This window comes from Mirounga leonina, unplaced genomic scaffold (assembly GCF_011800145.1).
Source record: "Mirounga leonina isolate KUSES-001 unplaced genomic scaffold, KU_Mleo_1.0 Mir_53, whole genome shotgun sequence".
Taxonomy (NCBI): Eukaryota; Metazoa; Chordata; class Mammalia; order Carnivora; family Phocidae; genus Mirounga; species Mirounga leonina.
Window position 1 is genome coordinate 46,196,218 of NW_023270807.1, and position 17,816 is coordinate 46,214,033.

The window sequence follows — 17,816 nt, forward strand, 5'->3', positions numbered from 1 at the left end:
AACGGGTATATGGATGAAATTCCGTGGCGGTGGTGAGAACACAGCATTTTGAGAACAAGGATGATTAATGTTTGTCCTGAAGTTATTTGCTTTTCCTCTTCACATTCTCCAGGTAACCCTCACTAATGTCAGTTAAACCCACAAATGCTTATTTTTGGTGACTTTGACTAGGTTTTGAGGAAACTGAGAAAGAGTCATAGGACACGTGAGTATTGCCAGAGTGTGAACCAGGGGCAGGACAGGACAAGGGTGATCAAGACTTAAAGCTTAGTCCCCCACCCACCCACTGGCACGACACCCCTTCCCCAACCCCATCCCTGGTCAAAGCTGCAGAAATTGGTAGGTGGGCTCTCCTGTCAGCTATGGATTGGGCAGGAGTTTGATTCATTCACTTGATACATATTTACTGATCACCTGCTATGTGCCAGACATTGATTTGAGTATCAAGAAAGGAGCAATGGAGCTTCCATTCCTGTGACAGAGACAGATAATAAATAGCTCTAAAGTCCTATTTTCACAACTGCTATGCAGAAAAATAAAGCAGGATCAGAGAATAGAGATTAATGGAGTGAGTGAATGTCTTCCTGAGGAAGTGAGCATTTGGGGCATAGACAGCAAGTACACAAGAACCATCTGATTGTGTAAGAGGAAGGTCTGCAAGAAGGTGTACGGGGGTCAGGGGGCAAGGGTCGCTGGTGAAAGGCAGGTCAGAGAGAGGCAAGGGCCAGGTAGGCAAAATATAGCCATTGGGTTTTACTCTGAGCACAGCAGAGGCACGGCAAGAAAGGAATGACGGGGTCTGATTTAAAAGATCACTCTGGTGTCACACAGAGAAGGGACTTAGGTGACACAGGTGGAAACAGGAGGGCCAGAGAAGATGATAAAATGATGGATTAGGCACGGATTAAGCGGTAGGCAGAGAAGGTGGTAGGAATGTATATATTTTGAAGGAGGAACTGACAAGACTTGCAGATGGATTAGACACATGAGATAGGAAAGAAAGAAAATAATTTTAAATGACACCCAGGTTTGTTTGCTTAGATCTTTTAAAAGAATAATTTATTAGTTTAATTACAATTATAAAAACAATGCATGTTCACTAGAAAAATTAAAAATGCAGAAAAATTGGGGGCATCTGGGAGGCACAGTCGGTTGAGTGTCTGACTCTTGGTTTCAGCTCAGGTGGTGATCTCACGGTCCTGGGATCAAGCCCTGCGTCGGGCTCCCTGCTCAGCATGGAAGTCTGCTAAAGTTTCACTCTCCCTCTCTCTCTGCCCCTCCCCTGTATGTGTGCTCTCTCTCTCTAATAAATAAATAAATCTTTAAAAAAAGAAAAAAGAATGCAGAAAAATTTAAAGAGAAAAATAAATTACTCATAATCCCAGCACTTAGAAACATTTTAGTGGGGCACCTGGGTGGCTCAGATGGTTAAGCGTCTGCCTTCGGCTCAGGTCATGATCCCAGGGTCCTGGGATCGAGTCCCGCATCGGGCTCCCTGCTCCTTGGGAGCCTGCTTCTCCCTCTGCCTCTCTCTCTCTCTCTCTGTCTCTCATGAATAAATAAAAATAAAATCTTTAAAAAAAAAAGAAAGAAACATTTTAGTGTATAACATATATATACATAGTGAAAATAAATAAAGGAAACCTCATTGAAAGCGGACCAGGGGAAGTCTTGAAGGGGGAGCAATCACCCACTACCACTCAGACCCCAAACAGGGAGAAGCTTACTTTATATACCACAGCAGGAGGAAGGAAGGAAGGAAGGACTTCTTGCCAATGAGAAACGGTCACACTCAGCAGATTATAAGCACTCTTAACGCTTCTTCAGAAACAGCCGCTCCCAGATTCCTGTTTTCCTCCATAAAAGCAGGGCCCTCCCCTCTGTTCTCCCAACTTGCCTGTAGTTCCTCATGGTTTGCTTATCTGGAATATATAGTTAGAAATTCAAGATACTATTGGGTATATTATTTTAGAATACCTTTTAAAAACATTTATTTTGAAATTATTTTAGACTTATAAAAATGAAAACAGTTGCAAAAATACTAGAGTTCCCAGATAGAAGAAGGGTCCCAGCTTCTCTGAACATTCCCATTCTACATACTACAATTATCAAAACTAAGAAATTAACATTGGCACAGTGCTATTAATTAAACTACAGATTTTATTCACATTTCATCAGGTTATTTTTTTTCCACTGATGTCCTTTTTCCATTCTAGGATCCCACACTGCATTTAGGTATTTCTCTTTAATCTTCTCCAGTCTGTGAAAGTTTCTCAAGCTATCCTTGTCTTTCATGACTTAAGAACTTTGGAAGAGTACTGATGAGTTATTTTGTAGATGTTCTTCAATTTGGGGTCTGTCTGATGTTTCCCCATGATCAAAATGAGGTTGTGCATGTCTGAAAAGAATGCCACAGAAGCGAGGTATCCTCAGTACCTCATATCAAGGGGTTCAAGATATTTATACACCCTGTTACCTGTGATGTTGACCTTGATCATGTGGTGGTTTCTGCTGGCTTTACTGTCGAGTTACTGTTTTTCCCTTGTAGTTAAAAAATCTTGAGGATGATACTTGCAGACTATGTAAATCCTGCTTCTCCAAACTTTGCCCTGTAATTTTGGCCTCCATCAGTGGATCACGCCTGCCACAATAGTTACTGATGTGTTTGCCTAATGGTGATTTTCTACTTCTATTCTGATTTTCAATTTTCTATTTTCTTCTTTCCTTCTATACTTATTAATTGAAATTCTTTTTTTGTTATGTATTTATTAAAGACAGTCATTTATAGTTTATACAAAAATATTGCCCTTATATACACAAAAATTTCCTGATAATGGTAGTTAAAAATAGGTACTCCCAACCCCCCTTGTGTCCACATCCATTTTCAATCTAGATTGGCTTAATCTTGAAGTGTAATCCAGTAAGACTGAAGACCAAACACTTCAGGTCCTGGACAAGATAATAAAATACTCGTAAGCCTTCTGGATCCTTGGATTGATTGACATCAATAAGAGAACCAATTTTTGATGTTGTGAAAGAAATGTGTTCATCTCCAATGACAATTTCAAGCTTCTGCCGGCCCACTCAGTCAGGGGGAGGCCACAAGGCATCATCGTCTTTGGTAATTTCACTGTCATAAGCTTCTTTTCTGATCATGACATCATTTTTGTAATTGCTGTTGTTGGCATATCTCAATTTCCCATCAGGTCAGAACTCAAACTCCAGGAACTCATGGCCGAATTTGCCCTTATGACCCATGTAGTAATACAGATAAAAGTCACTCTCCATGGTTCATGAGGAGGGTACCAAGACCAAACTTTACCAGCAAGCCTCACCGCCGCTATTTGTGCCCACCACTCACTAATTGAAATTCTTAAGTGGGGAAGATCCATTCCTTCTCCCACATTTACTTACCTTTTGATTATTTATTTATTTCAATATAGATTCATGGATATTTATGTTATTATAGGGGCTAAAATTCAATACTATCCATATTTATTTTATTGCTCAAATTTTTCCAACTTTAGCTATTAGGAACTCCTTTAGATTGGCTCTTGTGTTCTTTAGACAAGTCCTTAGGCTTCTCTTTAAAAGTATGGAATATTTGGGGCGCCTGGGTGGCTCAGTCATTAAGTGTCTGCCTTCAGCTCAGGTCATGATCCCAGGGCCCTGGGATGGAGCCCCACATCGGGCTCCCTGTTCGGCGGGAAGCCTGCTTCTCCCTCTCCCACTCCCCCTGCTTGTGTTCCCTCTCTCGCTCTCTCTCTCTCTCTGTGTCAAATCAATAAATAAAATCTTTTTTAAAGAGTATGAAATATTTTATGTATGCAACAATAGTTAAGAATATACATTATATATATATATATATGATATAGCTAATATAAGGAAAATTTATGTACCCAAATCTAGGTTTTTAACCTTAGCAATTAAGTGAGGATATAGAAAAATGCAAGACCAGAAAGATAAGGAGAAACATCAGTAGTTTGGTTTCAGACATGTTAAGTTTGAGATGCCTGCTAGTTACCCAATGAAGGATACTGAGGACAGAGTTGGAGCACAGAGCAGTCAATAAAACCAAGACGCCCGGGCAGACATGTGGATTTCAGAAGGAGAAAAAATACATCATACACGATCCCACCACTAGAGATAAATGCTTTTAACATTTTGGAATAATTGCTTCCAATTCATGTTTTTACATGGCTAAGATACACTGTGCCTGCATTCTTTTTTTCTCACTTAATATTGTAGTATAAACATCTTCAATTTTCTAGAATATTACATATGTATATAATATATATTGTAATGTAAACATTTTCAATTTTTTAGGACATGTATATACATGACATAATATTAAAACATGTTCGCACACCATAACTTATTCTAAAAATACAAAAATTTTGCCTCTGTATGTCTTGGTTTTAGACTCGTTTTTCCCCCAGTTTTATGGAGAGATAATTGACATGCATCACTGTATAAGTTTAAGGCGTACAACAAGATGGTTTGATTTACATATATTGTGAAATGATCTCTACAATAGGCTTAGTTAACATCCACTGTCTCATACAGACACACTAACAAGAAAAGAAAAAATATTTCTCATTGTGATGAGAATTCTTAGGATCTGCTCTCTTAACTTTCCTGTATACCATATAGCAGTCTTAGCTATACTCATCACATTGTACGTTACATCCCTATACTTGTTTACCTTGTAACTGGAAGTTTATACTTTTTGACCACCTTCTTCCAATTCCTCCTTTGGTTTTAGAATTTTTTTTTCTAAAATTTCCTGGCCCCTGATGGCTCTTTTCAGCACTTAGTCTCACCTAAAACATGCTTCCTGAAGACCTTGGACTATTGCTTAAGTTCATTTTCTCTGTGTTCTTTGGAAAATGTACAATTTGTATGCTCCATCTCTATTATTTACCCTTCAGGGTCATTAGCTTGTCTTTGTTTCCTTTTTTTTTAAGTTCTTTTTTTAAATTAACTTTTCTCTTTAGCTCATCTTTTTTTTTTCTTTCAAGACTTTCTAAAACTTTATGAGCAATAATTATCAGATATAATTGGCAATACAAGGAAGATGTTCCCTTTTTTTTTCAAAGAAGATGTTTTCTAAGATATCCTTTATCTCATGAAGTAAGATTGGCTTGTAATTTTGATTCTACCACTGCACTTTCATATTCCTTTAGTATATACACTTCATCTCATTCTACCTTTTTTCTATCTAAGCCAACACCTAAGTCTATTAGCTTTGTATCAAATCCAGCCATCTTTTCTTTTCAACACTTAAGAGAAACCATATCTTTTTGTATTCACCTTTTAGACAAGTAGAAATATCTGGAAATTTTTTTTTAATTTCTTGTGGCAGATCATTTTCAAGGACTTGTATTCTTCCTCTTAATTTTTAGATAACGTTGTCTTTCTTAGGAGCGAAGTATTCTTTTTTCTAATATCAATAACATATCTTTAAAGGGGTGGGAAGTCCCCATAAAAATCCAACTTTGTTGGGGCACCTGAGTGGCTCAGTCAGTTAAGCGTCTGCCTTTGGCTCAGGTCATGATCCCAGGGTCTTGGGATCCAGCTCCCTGCTCAGCGAGGAGTCTGCTTCTCTTCCTTCCTCTGCCCCTCCACTCCTCTTGTGCGTGTGAGCGCACTCTCTTCCTCTCTCTCTCTCTCAAATAAATAATCTTAAAAAAAAACAAACTAACTTTGTTGGCAGACATAACCCGTGGATTGTTTTCAATGCCATTGACGGCTTTCTCGGGCACAGAACGATTGATCTCTGAGATGTGGGCACAGCCTCTCTCCCAATTCTGTTGATTCACAGGCTCTGGAGGGCTGGATAAAATCTTTCCCTTCCTGGAATCTGCCCAGTGGAAGAAGAGTTCATATGTTAGAGAAGCTGAAATTGCCTGTATTTCTTCTTCTATAAAACATGTGTACATATAAGATAGCTAATACTATAAACATTCATAAGCTGAAAATGTGCCTTGTTAAAAAGTATAATTAAAGGCCATATTTTCTGTTCACAGTTCAATACATGTAGTTATTAATAAATTTTAAACAAATATCTCACCTTTCTTTTATGATGTCTTCTGAGATATTTTCTACAAGAGTGTAAATTCTTAAGTACTATTCAATTGTAAGGTACAATTAGTACTGTTGTTATTATCATATTACAAAATTTTAAGATGAATAAAGAGAAAATTTACATGGCAAATTAGTGATGAAATTTGAATAAAATTGGAAGGTAGACTCCATGCTGCTTCTAATATTAGAGTAACAACCACAAATGAATCAACATGAGCCCTGACGTGTTGCATCCTTGTTATGCAAAAAATATGATGTGTTCTTTTATCCTATTTACCCTTAACTGGGGGTGCCCCCTTCCCCCTCCCCAGTTCCTTAGCAAAGGAGAATTTGAAATTGATATCAAAACCCAACTTTATATGTATGGTATAATTTGTAGTATGTAATTACACTAATAAACTGTATTAAGGTAGTTTCACTCATTCTCAGGTAAGCATTTTTCTGGCTCCTTTTTATGTCTTCTTTTGAAGAACCTCTCCAGGTCTTGTTACAAAGAGACATCGAAGTTGAGAGAAGGCTTCCTAACTTTTCCAGTCAGTATCCTGGTGTCCACACACAGATTTCTAAGGCAGCTAAAAACTGAAGCTGCCCATTTAAAAACCTCAGAAGACTATGGTTTTTAAAAAGCAACACCAATTCCTAAGGAGCATTCGACAATATAACCATGCTGCTTACAAAGAGATACAATGAAAGAAAAATCAGGCATCTATCCTGATGGGGAAAAAAAGGTACATAACCTTGATGTATGAAGGATAGCTTTTTCTTTTAAAAATCTTAAAGTTTTGTCCTGTGGAACATAAATCATAAATTTTACAAATCAAACAGCAACAACCAATAATGGCAACGATAAAATTTAAAATCATTCATCTGGAAAAGCAGACCAGAAGATAAAATGACACCCTAGGAAGGCAATCGCTTTTATCTAAGAGCTCTGACAGATGAGAAACAAGATCAAATCAATAAGATACAGAAGAGTAGAAATGGCACATACTGTTTAATTAAGCACCTAGCAGACAGCTCTTGATTCTCTGTGCAAATTAAGGAGAAATGAGCCATTCCACTGTTGGTAATAAATAAATTATTTAAGGATTCCTGAAGATCTGTTGTCCCAAGTGCCTCCGCCTCTGTACCAACTCTATTCCGAAATGTTTTCAATGGTGATGCGTCTGCTTAAAGTACTTAAGACTTCTATTTAAATGCGACTACATTAGAAAAAAGTGTTTAAAAATCGTATAACTCTTTTCCTCCTTCCCAGTTGTTTCCTAGAAGGGGTAACACATTAAAAATTTATCATCCTTTAATCTCTCAGTTTGTCAATTTTGTTAGTCAGTCATTTATCAAGGACCTAAAGGAATAGATCACTAAAGAGAAATTTTTTATATATAAAAAAATTCTTACCAAATTAATGCATGATGCAATTTACAAAAATTAACCAAAAGGCTTATACTGAGGAGACCAGCTAAATTTTGATGGAGTTCTTTGAGGAAGAGTCTGGAGTACCCAGAAGACAGCCTGAGTGCCCTATAGCAGGTAAGGAGACACTAAAAAATAGGAGAGAAGACATGTTTAGGTCAAATTTTACCTACTTAACTATTTTGCCTGGACCTAGCTCTAAGAGAGAGAGAAACAAGGAAAGTTAACTTGTTGTTATTTCATCTGTTTGGTTCAGTTTTCCCTAATTAGACCTGTAAAGTGTTTTTTTACCTCTTCTCTTAGGAGGCAAGAGAGGGCACAGAAAAATGCACATGGTTACCCACTGGAAGCAGGTGGTGCTTTGATTCTTACACTAGGCTGGTGTCAGCAGGGCCCAGGGGCAGCAGAGTTTTCACCCCTACCTGGCCTTGATGTAATGGAATGAGGTAGCACAAGGTGGGACTAATTGGCTCTCTACTCTCCTCATTTCCAGAACCAGCCAGACCCAGTGGGGAGCCAAGCCTCCACTGTCAATCTACATCAACCAAGATGGAAAGAAAAGAGGGTATTCAGTGTTCTGCTTCTTTCCAGAAAGAAGTGGAACATTTTTCAAGTGTTGAAAGACAAGAACCCTGCATTCTATACCTACTAAAAATATCCTTCAGTAATAAAAGGGAGATCAATACATTTACAGATAAAGGATAACTAAGAGAATGTATTATCAGCAGACTTACCCTTAAAAAATTGCTAAAGGAATTTTATCTAAACAGAAAGTAAATAACAGAAGGAGACTGGGGCTTCAGGGCACCTGGGTGGCTCAGTAGGCTAAGCATCCGGCTCTTGATTTCCACTTGGGTCATAATGTCAGGGTTGTGAGATAGAGCCCCACATCAGGCTCCTTACTCAGCAGGGAGTCTGCTTGGGATTCTCTCTCTCTTTCCCTCTTCCTCTGCCCCTCCCCCTACTTCCTCTTTCTCTAAAATAAATAAATAGATCTTTTTTAAAAAAAAAAGAAACATGTCCCCACTAATTGCTGTCTGTAAGAAACTTCTTTAAATCCATCAAGATAGGTTATTTGCAAGTAAGAGAATGGAAAAAGAGATATTGTACAAATATTAACAATAAAAAAAGATCGGGGGTGGCTATATTAATACCAGCTAAAGTGGATTTCAGAGTAAAGGAAATTAGTGAGGACAAAGAGGAACATTACATAATGATAAGAGGATAAATCCACCATGAAGACTTAGCTACCCTCAGTATGTATGCACCAACAACACAGTTTCAAAATACATGAAGCAAAAACAGAGCTGAAAGAAAAACACATATGGGATATGAATGGTTGTTACTTAAATATTTATCATTAATTGAAAATACTATAGTAATGGTAAATTGTACTATCTTATGTGTCTGTGGAAAGTTTAATAAGATTTCTGCTTCCTCATCTGCAGAACTAGACTGTGATTATGATTTGGATTAGACAAGCAATGGCATATGCCTAACCCCAAGTACTGCCCAACATTATTCTATAACCATATCAGATATTGTGTGTTTATACCTTTCCCATATTTGCCAAGTATTTATGGAGAACCTACTGTGTGTTGATGGTGATGCAGTGATGCCTAAGTAAATGGAATGAGTGCTATGAGAGCATATAGCAAGAGGAACAGAAGAAAGAGGTATAGAGGATCCTATAGATTACCATAAAATAATGAGAAATCCCTGAGGACCAGAAGGCTTTAAGAACCAGATGGGTGAAAGAAATGTCCACCCAGGATAGACAGATACTACTGTGGATGAAGAAAACAGTTTGAGGGTGAGCCTTTGAGTTCTTTTCTTTCCTGAACCCCATGTGGCTTAGAACGGGTCCTGTTCCATTCCTCCTGTGAGAGAGCTAGCACCAGCAGCCCATCCCTCAGCGCTGGTGTTGAAGGGAAGTAACACCAGGTCAATCTGATTCTGCAGAGCGGCCAGCATTCCCATCTCCTCCTCTTGTGGATCCCTGGAGCGAGCAGACTAAATCAAAGAAAATTATCCCTTCATAATGTGCTTTCTCAATGGGGTTTAAGAGAAAGATGATGAAAGACATGGTCACTGAATAAGATCATATCTAATATGAGTGCTGGGTACCTGAAGCTTTCTCCAGGAGCACATCCATTTCTTCCTCCCTAACCTCAACAGGAGAGATACAGACTAAGGCTTGGACTAGACTAGCAATGACATATGCTGAGACACATCACTTGAATGATGAACAGATGCCACCAGAGGAACCTGAGCTCAGGGGAGAAAATAATTAGACAATGGAGGGCAACAGCCAATTGAAAAGAAAAACAGCACACTGAGCAAACTCTTCCACACCAAATAGAAATAATAGAACAGGAAGATCAAGATTTTAAACTAAATATAACTTTCCCCTCGAAAAGATAAGGAAAGTTAAAAAAAAGTAATAACAAGAAGTCATAAAGATGAACATGAAAAGAGTGCATATGGAAAATGTAGCAGGTGAAACAAGCAAGACAATAGGTGGGCTGAATAGCATTATGATTGCAACTGGGGAGCCGAATGAGAAGGGTGAAGAACTGGCCTTAGAACGCAGCAGGGATGGAGAAAAGATAGAATATTTTTAAGTTAAGAGATACAGAGGATATAAGTAGAAGTACTAATGGCCAAATTCAAGGAGTCCCTAAAGGGAGAGAAGAGAAAGAAACACACACAAACACAAACAAAACAACAACAACAACAACAAAAACAAAGGAAAGGAAATAAACAAGGGTAAACCTCTCAGAAATAAAGATGAAGAATCTCAAATTGGAAAGGCCCATAGAAGCCTGAAAAGGACAGAAGCACACATTACTGGATTCATTATGATGAAATTTGATAACCTCCCTTTGAAGTGAAATTTGGTAACATTTAAAGAGTATATCACTTCTGAAAAAACAAAAATCAGATTGACACCTGACTTCTCAACAGCAACACTGAATACAGGAGGATAATGAACTAATATTTTTAAAACACTGATAAGAGAGAACTTTGAACCTAGAATCAATATCCAGTCTATCGTTTAAATGCAAGAATTTGTTTAAAGAGAAACATGCTTGACCTCATTCATATGTATTAGTCTATTCCTACTTAATCTGGAGTCTTAAAAATTTAAGGATATATTTATAAATTATCTCAAATTACATTTGAGATGATAATTTTATTTTTGCACTTTAGATACTGATGAGTAGCTGTTTAATTGCTTCCACAGCTGGATGTGGCCTACTGAGCCACCCAGGTGCCCTGAAGCCCCAGTCTCCTTCCGTTATTTACTTTCTGTTTAGATAAAATTCCTCACTTGTGCTGCCTGTGGTATTACCAATTGTGGGAACTAGCTCAGATACACTTTGATCATTTAGCTTCCAAATGTCATTCTCTGAGAATAGAGAATCAGTAAATAGTGCAATGTAAGGGGAAAAGAATAAGCTTAAAATCTGTAATCTCAGTAAGATAGTCATTCTATCTTGTTATGTATACTATTGAATCTGATTCCCTTGGACCTTCTATAAAATTAATCTTAAGTGTACAAATAAATAAATGCAAGGATAAATATCAGGCACATAAATTTTCAAAAGTTGCCATATAAAGATCCTTTTTAAAAAACACTTTTTGAAGGAGAATTTCAATAAGAGAAATAAATCTAGAAAGATGCTAGAAAAGATACGCAAATTTAGAGGACTCAGGTAACCTAGAAAATCTATTGTCTAAAAAGGCAAGGATGAAAACACATTTTTTGTAAAAAGGAAACAAACAAAAAAGGAAAAAGGACATCCATTACAATCCAGAAATTATGTTCTAGATGATAACATCTGGGAGAGGGGTTGATAGACACACCAGAAGAGATGACAGTGTGTTAAAGCACTCATTCTACTTGGGGAAAGAGGTTAGATTGATTAACTGACACATTTAAGAAATTAATTTTTTAAATATGCGTAAGTATAAATCTTAAGTAGTTAGGCACAAATATTGGCATGACAAAAATAGAATGTATAATTCTCAAACTGAAAGAATGAAAGTTGATCTAGCCAATGGAAGATTTTAGGAAAGGAGAAAACAACAAAGTACAGTAAGTTTAAGTTATGAAGTAAGGTCATAGAAATAAACCCTAATAGAATAATAATTAAAATTAACACAAATGTGTTAAACTCACTTAGAAACCACAGAGAATCTCAGATGGATTTCAAATAAGACCCAGGGGGTGCCTGGGTGACTCAGTCGATTAAGCATCTGCCTTCGGCTCAGGTCATGATCTCAAGATCTAGTCCCATGTCATGCTCTCTCCTCAGCAGGGAGCCTGCTTTTCCTTCTCCCTCTGCCTACTTGTGATCTCTCTCTCTCTGTCAAATAAATAAATAAAATATTTTAAAAATCAATCAATCAATAAATCAATAAATAAGACCCAGGAATGCACTGTCTATAAGAGATGCTCTCTTATAAAAAGAATGTACAGAAGTTGAAAATCAGAGGACGTGAAAAGATATACCAGTGATGAAAGGTAGCAACCTTAGTATGTGACAACATAATTCAAGACAAGTATAAATTATCAAGATCAAAAAAGCAATATTATATTAGTGAAAGAAACAATATATTGTAGAAAGTGAGGAAATCGAGATAAGAAGCGAGATAAGTGGGGGAGTGTGGCTATAGAAGGAAGGGCAGTGTTGGGCGGTAGCTGGGGGGAGAAATCGAAATATTATATATTAGCGTATCATAGTAGAAGCTTCTTGAGAAGGTGACAGGGACAAACATCGGAGGAGAGGTAACATTTGCACAGTAAAAGAAAAGAAAGAGGGAAAGACAGGGTGCACGGAGGTGAGCCTCCAGATTTGGTAGTGGAAGAGGGAGGTCTTCTGTTGTGCTGAGTCTGGGCCGGCCCTCACTTGCCTTTCAGCCCAGCACTTAGTTTGCAGACAGATGAAACTGAGGTGTCATCCCCCATACATCTGAGATGTGCAAAGATGAGCTCCAAGAGCCTCAATCATTCCTACACTGAACAACAGTGGAAAGAAAGAAAAAAGAGTTTTACATTCCACAACAAAAATGTTTACCGCATCTCAATAAACTCACAAAGCTTGCTTTTTTTTTTTTTTTATCTCTTATTTGTGTGTGTGTGTGTGTATATATTTCCCCATAAGTCTGGTCTCTCTGATACATTTAAAAATAGAAAAATAGAGTGTATAAAACGCAGGCTAAATCAAGAAGTACAAAAAATATAACTCAGATTTCCAATCCAGTTTTCAAATCCCAGAGATCCTGCCAAGCTTTGAAAGCTTGGATATACTTGTGAACTAAGCCTTTGAAACTTCTAATGTTTGCCGTCTCTGACGGAAATGTCTGCCTCAGGAATGTGCCTTTATTACACTGAGAATGAAAACCATCCGTTACAGTAAGTGGCCTGATGTCTTCATGAGGAACTTTAAAATGCATGAAGGAAATCTTGCCCAGTGAACCACAGTAATGGTGTGTCCAGCGCCCATGCACAAAAAAAAGGGCTAGAGACACAGAGACTCGGTCCGGTTTCCTTAACCTAAGAAAATAATGGAGGGTTTTTTTTTTTTTTTTTTTCCTGGAAACAAAAAGTCCGTGCAACATGTTATGCCTGGAGGAGAGAACAAAGGTTGCTATTTTTCCTTAATGACAGCACTGGGTTCTGAAATTGAGCACAGCAGGTAGGAAGAGCGTGTATAGATTTCAAAAGCTATCTAAATGTTACACAGGCACTTCCCTTAAGAATGAGCAGCACCAAACATCTTAACAGTTTTCTTTATTTTCAACCCAAAACAAGACATTCTGAGAAAAAGAACCTCTCTTCTTGCCTCTCTCTGCCTTGATTTACTGTTAGGAAGGAGAGCTTTGGATATGATGGAAGTTGGGGGCTGGGAAAGGCAAAGCTGTCTGTTCTGGGGACATCCCAACTTCAATTAATTCCCAGCCTCAGGGGATGCCTCTCTCTGCTCCTCTCTTTGTTTCTGTAATTGTCATTATTGTTTGCTAAATGTATCCCTATGTGCTCTTTACTGCAATACACTATTTCAGGATCATAATGGATTCCTCTACTCTGGGACATTTCACAAATAAATCATGGAGATTGAGAAGTTCTGTCTCCCAAGCCTGATGCTCTTAAATGCATTTATAAGAGACCCTAAGAAAGGAGATTTTTTAAAAAGCATCGATCAAGCATCTAGAGTATGTCAAAAAACAGGCAAACAGGTAATACTTTTAAAAGATGTTTGTGGCAAGGTAGTTTGATCAGTATGAATTAAAGATTAACCGGAAAAGAAGACAATTGAATTTGTAAAAGTAGGTTCAGAATAATTCATGGAAGACATGAAAGTCCCAATCACTGCTGGATATAAGAAACCAGACGCTGGACCCCAGCAGTGTATCGAAAGATTGTATTGATAGCTGATGAAAAACTAAAGATGAATATTCATGCTATGTCATGATCGGAAATGTAAATGTGGTTCTAAGAGGCGTAATTCCAGACCCAGACGTTAGATGTTTAAGAAAAGATTCTTTCCTTATTTATGGCTAGATCCACAGACAGATGATGAGTTTTGCAGAAGGGACGACGCTTGTCAAGCCCTTCACCAAAAGGCATGGCCGAGAGGACATGGATGGTAGAGGAAAGAGATATTCTGTGCTTCAGCTAATAGGACAAATCAAGCTGTTGAGGAAATACACCAATGAGGTGTCCAAGTTAGGATGGATTAATTTTGCCACAATCAGATGAAATTACATCCTGACAAGTTCTGTTCAGATAAGGGTGGGGTGAATAACAATGAAAATATAAGGACAGAAAAGCAGGTGGATGATGCAGGTACCAACAAGATTACAAAGGTGAAGGAAATAAAATGACTGGTGATTTCTATCGCAGCCGACCAAGCACATTTGTGAGAAGGTCTAGCGCTCTTCAAGCCAGCTTCATTCCTCTCCCCCACTCCCAAAAAGAGTAGGAGAGAGGTCTGAATGCAGGGGAAGTTCTCCCAACCCTTGTCAATTTTGTGACCTTTGTGTGCACAGAAATACTTACTTTTCTCTGCATTGCAATGAGAAACTCTAGTCATGTTGAGTTCATAATCTGAAGTCTACCTCCTCAGAATTGTGGAGATCATTATTCTGAGCTGGCTGTGGGCATGAATTACACCTGTAAACCAACTTGGGGAGAGTAGGAGGGAGGTGTTTGAAACAGTGCACAGTGGCAAAGCAATATACAGGATGAGGGGTATCTGATCTCCAGTATAACTCCTTAGCATAATAAAAGGCCTCTTTTATGTTACTCTATTTTCTTCTTTGTCTGTGAGCTTTCTCGGATGAGGCGGACAGATGGTATATTGGGAGACAGGCTGAAATGAATGGGGAAAAAAAGTGGGTGGTACTTCAGTAGAAGGTGAAAAAGATGAGAGACTAAAGTGGACCAGATTCCTAGTCTCCTAGATATCATATCGGCAGCATCTGTTTGTTTTAAAATCAATTTCCTTCTTATTTCTTCCTCAATAAGACTTTGTTGACTGCTTTCACTTTCGTGTTTAAGTGAAAAAAATAGCATGTGGGCTACCTAGTGCCTTACCTTAATGAAGAAATATTGCCTTTAATATTTCCTCTGTGTTAACTGACTGGCTTAGCTCTTGATACGATGAAAACAGATTATCTGAAGAACCATTCCGCTAAAAGCAGATACCATTGGACTGTGTCCATTCTAATGATTCAGCAGCTCAGTTTGCCTCCAGCAGAGGTTAGAACACTCAAAACAAAAAGAAAAATGATAGTGGGGGCGGGAAGACAATTGTAGCTCCTGCCCAATGGTTGAAATTCCCTATAACACGATCACAGGAGAAACTGCTCGGGTTATGACAGTAATATCAAGATTTAGCTTAAGATTGAAAAATTACAATAATTTCTCTTCTTCTGTCCCATTACTCCAAGCCAGGAAGCCAGCAAGGTGAACACTATCATCTGTAAAGCAGATGTAACTTTTGGAAGGAGAGAAAAGCTATAGAGATGAGTCGAGGACAAAGGGGCAGGTACCATGGCAAGGAGAGGCCTGCCAGTTCAACAGGGAGAGCATCTCTTACTTCTTTCACCGGAGATGCCTCACAAGCTGGCCTTTGGTATCCTATTTGAACACAGTGCAATTACTGGGCTTGGGACCCCCAAAATGACTCAGAGTACTGTCTTCCCAATACCACCCATCAACTGTACAATGTCAGAATAGAAATCTCTCTAGCAACTGGTCTTGTCCAGAACTCAAGTATTTTTCTGTGATTAGTTCACCATCTGTATTAGTTTCCCACACCTGCTATAACAAAGTACCACACACTGGAGGGCTTACATAACAGAAATTTATTGTCTCGGTTCTGGTGGTTAGAAGTCTAAGACCAAGATATTGGCAGGGTTTGTCCTTCTAAGGGCTGTGAGGGAGAATTTGTTCCATGCCTCTCCTCTAGCTTTCTGGCATTCTTTGGTGTTTCCTGACTTATAGATGCATCACTACAGTCTCTGCCTGCTTTTCTGCATTGTGGTCTCCCTGTGTGCCTGCCTCTGGGTTCCGATTTCCTCTTTTTCATAAGGACACCGGTCATATTGAATTAGGGTCCACAGTATTGAGCTCATTTTAACATGATTAACTTTGTAAAGACTCTACTTCCAAGTAAGGTTACATTCTGAGGTACTGGGGGTTGGGACTCCAAGTGTCCCTCTTTTAGAGGATACAATTCATGACACCACCTAAGTTAGTTGGTGATAATTCAGCTGGCTTTTCAACTCACTTATTTTTTTTTTTTAGGCTCCATGCCCAATGTGGGGCTTGAACTCACAGCCCTGAGATCAAGAGTCACATGCTCTACGGACTGAGCCAGCCAGGCGCCCCTCAGCCCACTTATTCTTAAATGAGAATAACCACCTGCCCTCAGTACAAGAGTACCCACCAAGACTTCTGATATGAAGTTGCTCTCTCAAATGACTGGTTCCAAATCCTTCCAGGAAAGAGGTCTTCTGGACCTAAGGAGCAGAAGTGACAATCACAGCATATTTAATCCCATATCTCCTTTTGAGGTGGGTACCAGGGCCCCAAGGTCTCTTTCAGTGACTTGCATTTGCTGAGGATATTACAGTCTACATCAGGAGGGGGTGATGGCCCCCAAAAGTGTGTAGAATCAGCCATAGGTGACCCACCTACCCCCCCAATAATGCCACCTCCACTATTATGGTTGTTCACTGCCCTTTCTCTTGAGGTTGGAGAGGACCTCAGTGTGGAGGGAATTGGCCCCAACGGTATCAGCCTTTGGAGATATTAATAGATAATCCCCTTCCTTCAGCAGGCTATCCCCTCTACTGAGAAGACTGGGAAAACTTCCCAGGGTTGGGGCTGGGATAGTTGAAGACACATTTAATGTCTCTCCTCCCCCTGATATTACAGAGGTAATGCAATTTACATCATAAGACTCTTGAAAGCACACGCATCACAAGCAACCTGATAAGCTGCATCTGGGGGCTTGGACTTACAAGGAAGGGAGATGACATCACAGAGTGTCGAAGATGATTGCACGACAGCACCATGAAGAAGTCGTATGACAGCCCAGAGTCACTATTTAGGCATCAGATTAGTCATCCCTTCATTATCGCACAAAACCCTCCTCCTATACTTGGGCCTTGTTCAGAAACCAGAATGCTGATGAATTTGTGATAAGCGTGAAGATCTTTGGCTTCCACATGAGTGCCTCCCCTGGGTAGCACATTCTCATATGTGCTTCAAGGTCACTAACTGCAGTTTCTGCTTTAGCTTTTTACCCCCCAGTGCTCAGCCACACAAACACTGAAAATACCACTGCAAAGACTTTGCATAGAACAACTCAGGAATTTAGGAAAAAGGAAATCCCCGTGGAAACCTCAGACTACTGAAGGGATTATTTGTGGGGTCACAAATCATGATTTGGTTGATGGCTCACCTTTGATAGTAATGTGTAATCAGAGTTCACCCAAACCAGTGGCAGTGAGGATGCTCGGCAGGCACGGAGAGGGGCCAGCGCTGGGGTTTTGGAAACCATAGCAATAAAAGTCCAACGGTCTCCTTTATGATTGTGGGAAGGAGACATTTTTTTGAGAAAAATGGCAGTTTTCCACATCTATTATTCTTTTCATGCATCAAATGGCTATACCATGTGGGTTTTTGAAAAATAGAGAGGGGGGCACCTGGGTGGCTCAGATGGTTAAGCGTCTGCCTTCGGCTTGGGTCATGATCCCGGGGTCTTGGGATCGAGCCCCGCGTCGGGCTCCTGGTT

At 39.1% G+C, this 17,816-nt stretch overlaps 1 pseudogene; it reads right to left on the reverse strand.

The window, feature by feature from the left end:
• Positions 1-2,888: 2,888 nt before the first annotated feature.
• Positions 2,889-3,288, reverse strand: LOC118001034 (annotated as a pseudogene).
• Between the last annotated feature and the right edge of the window lie 14,528 nt (positions 3,289-17,816).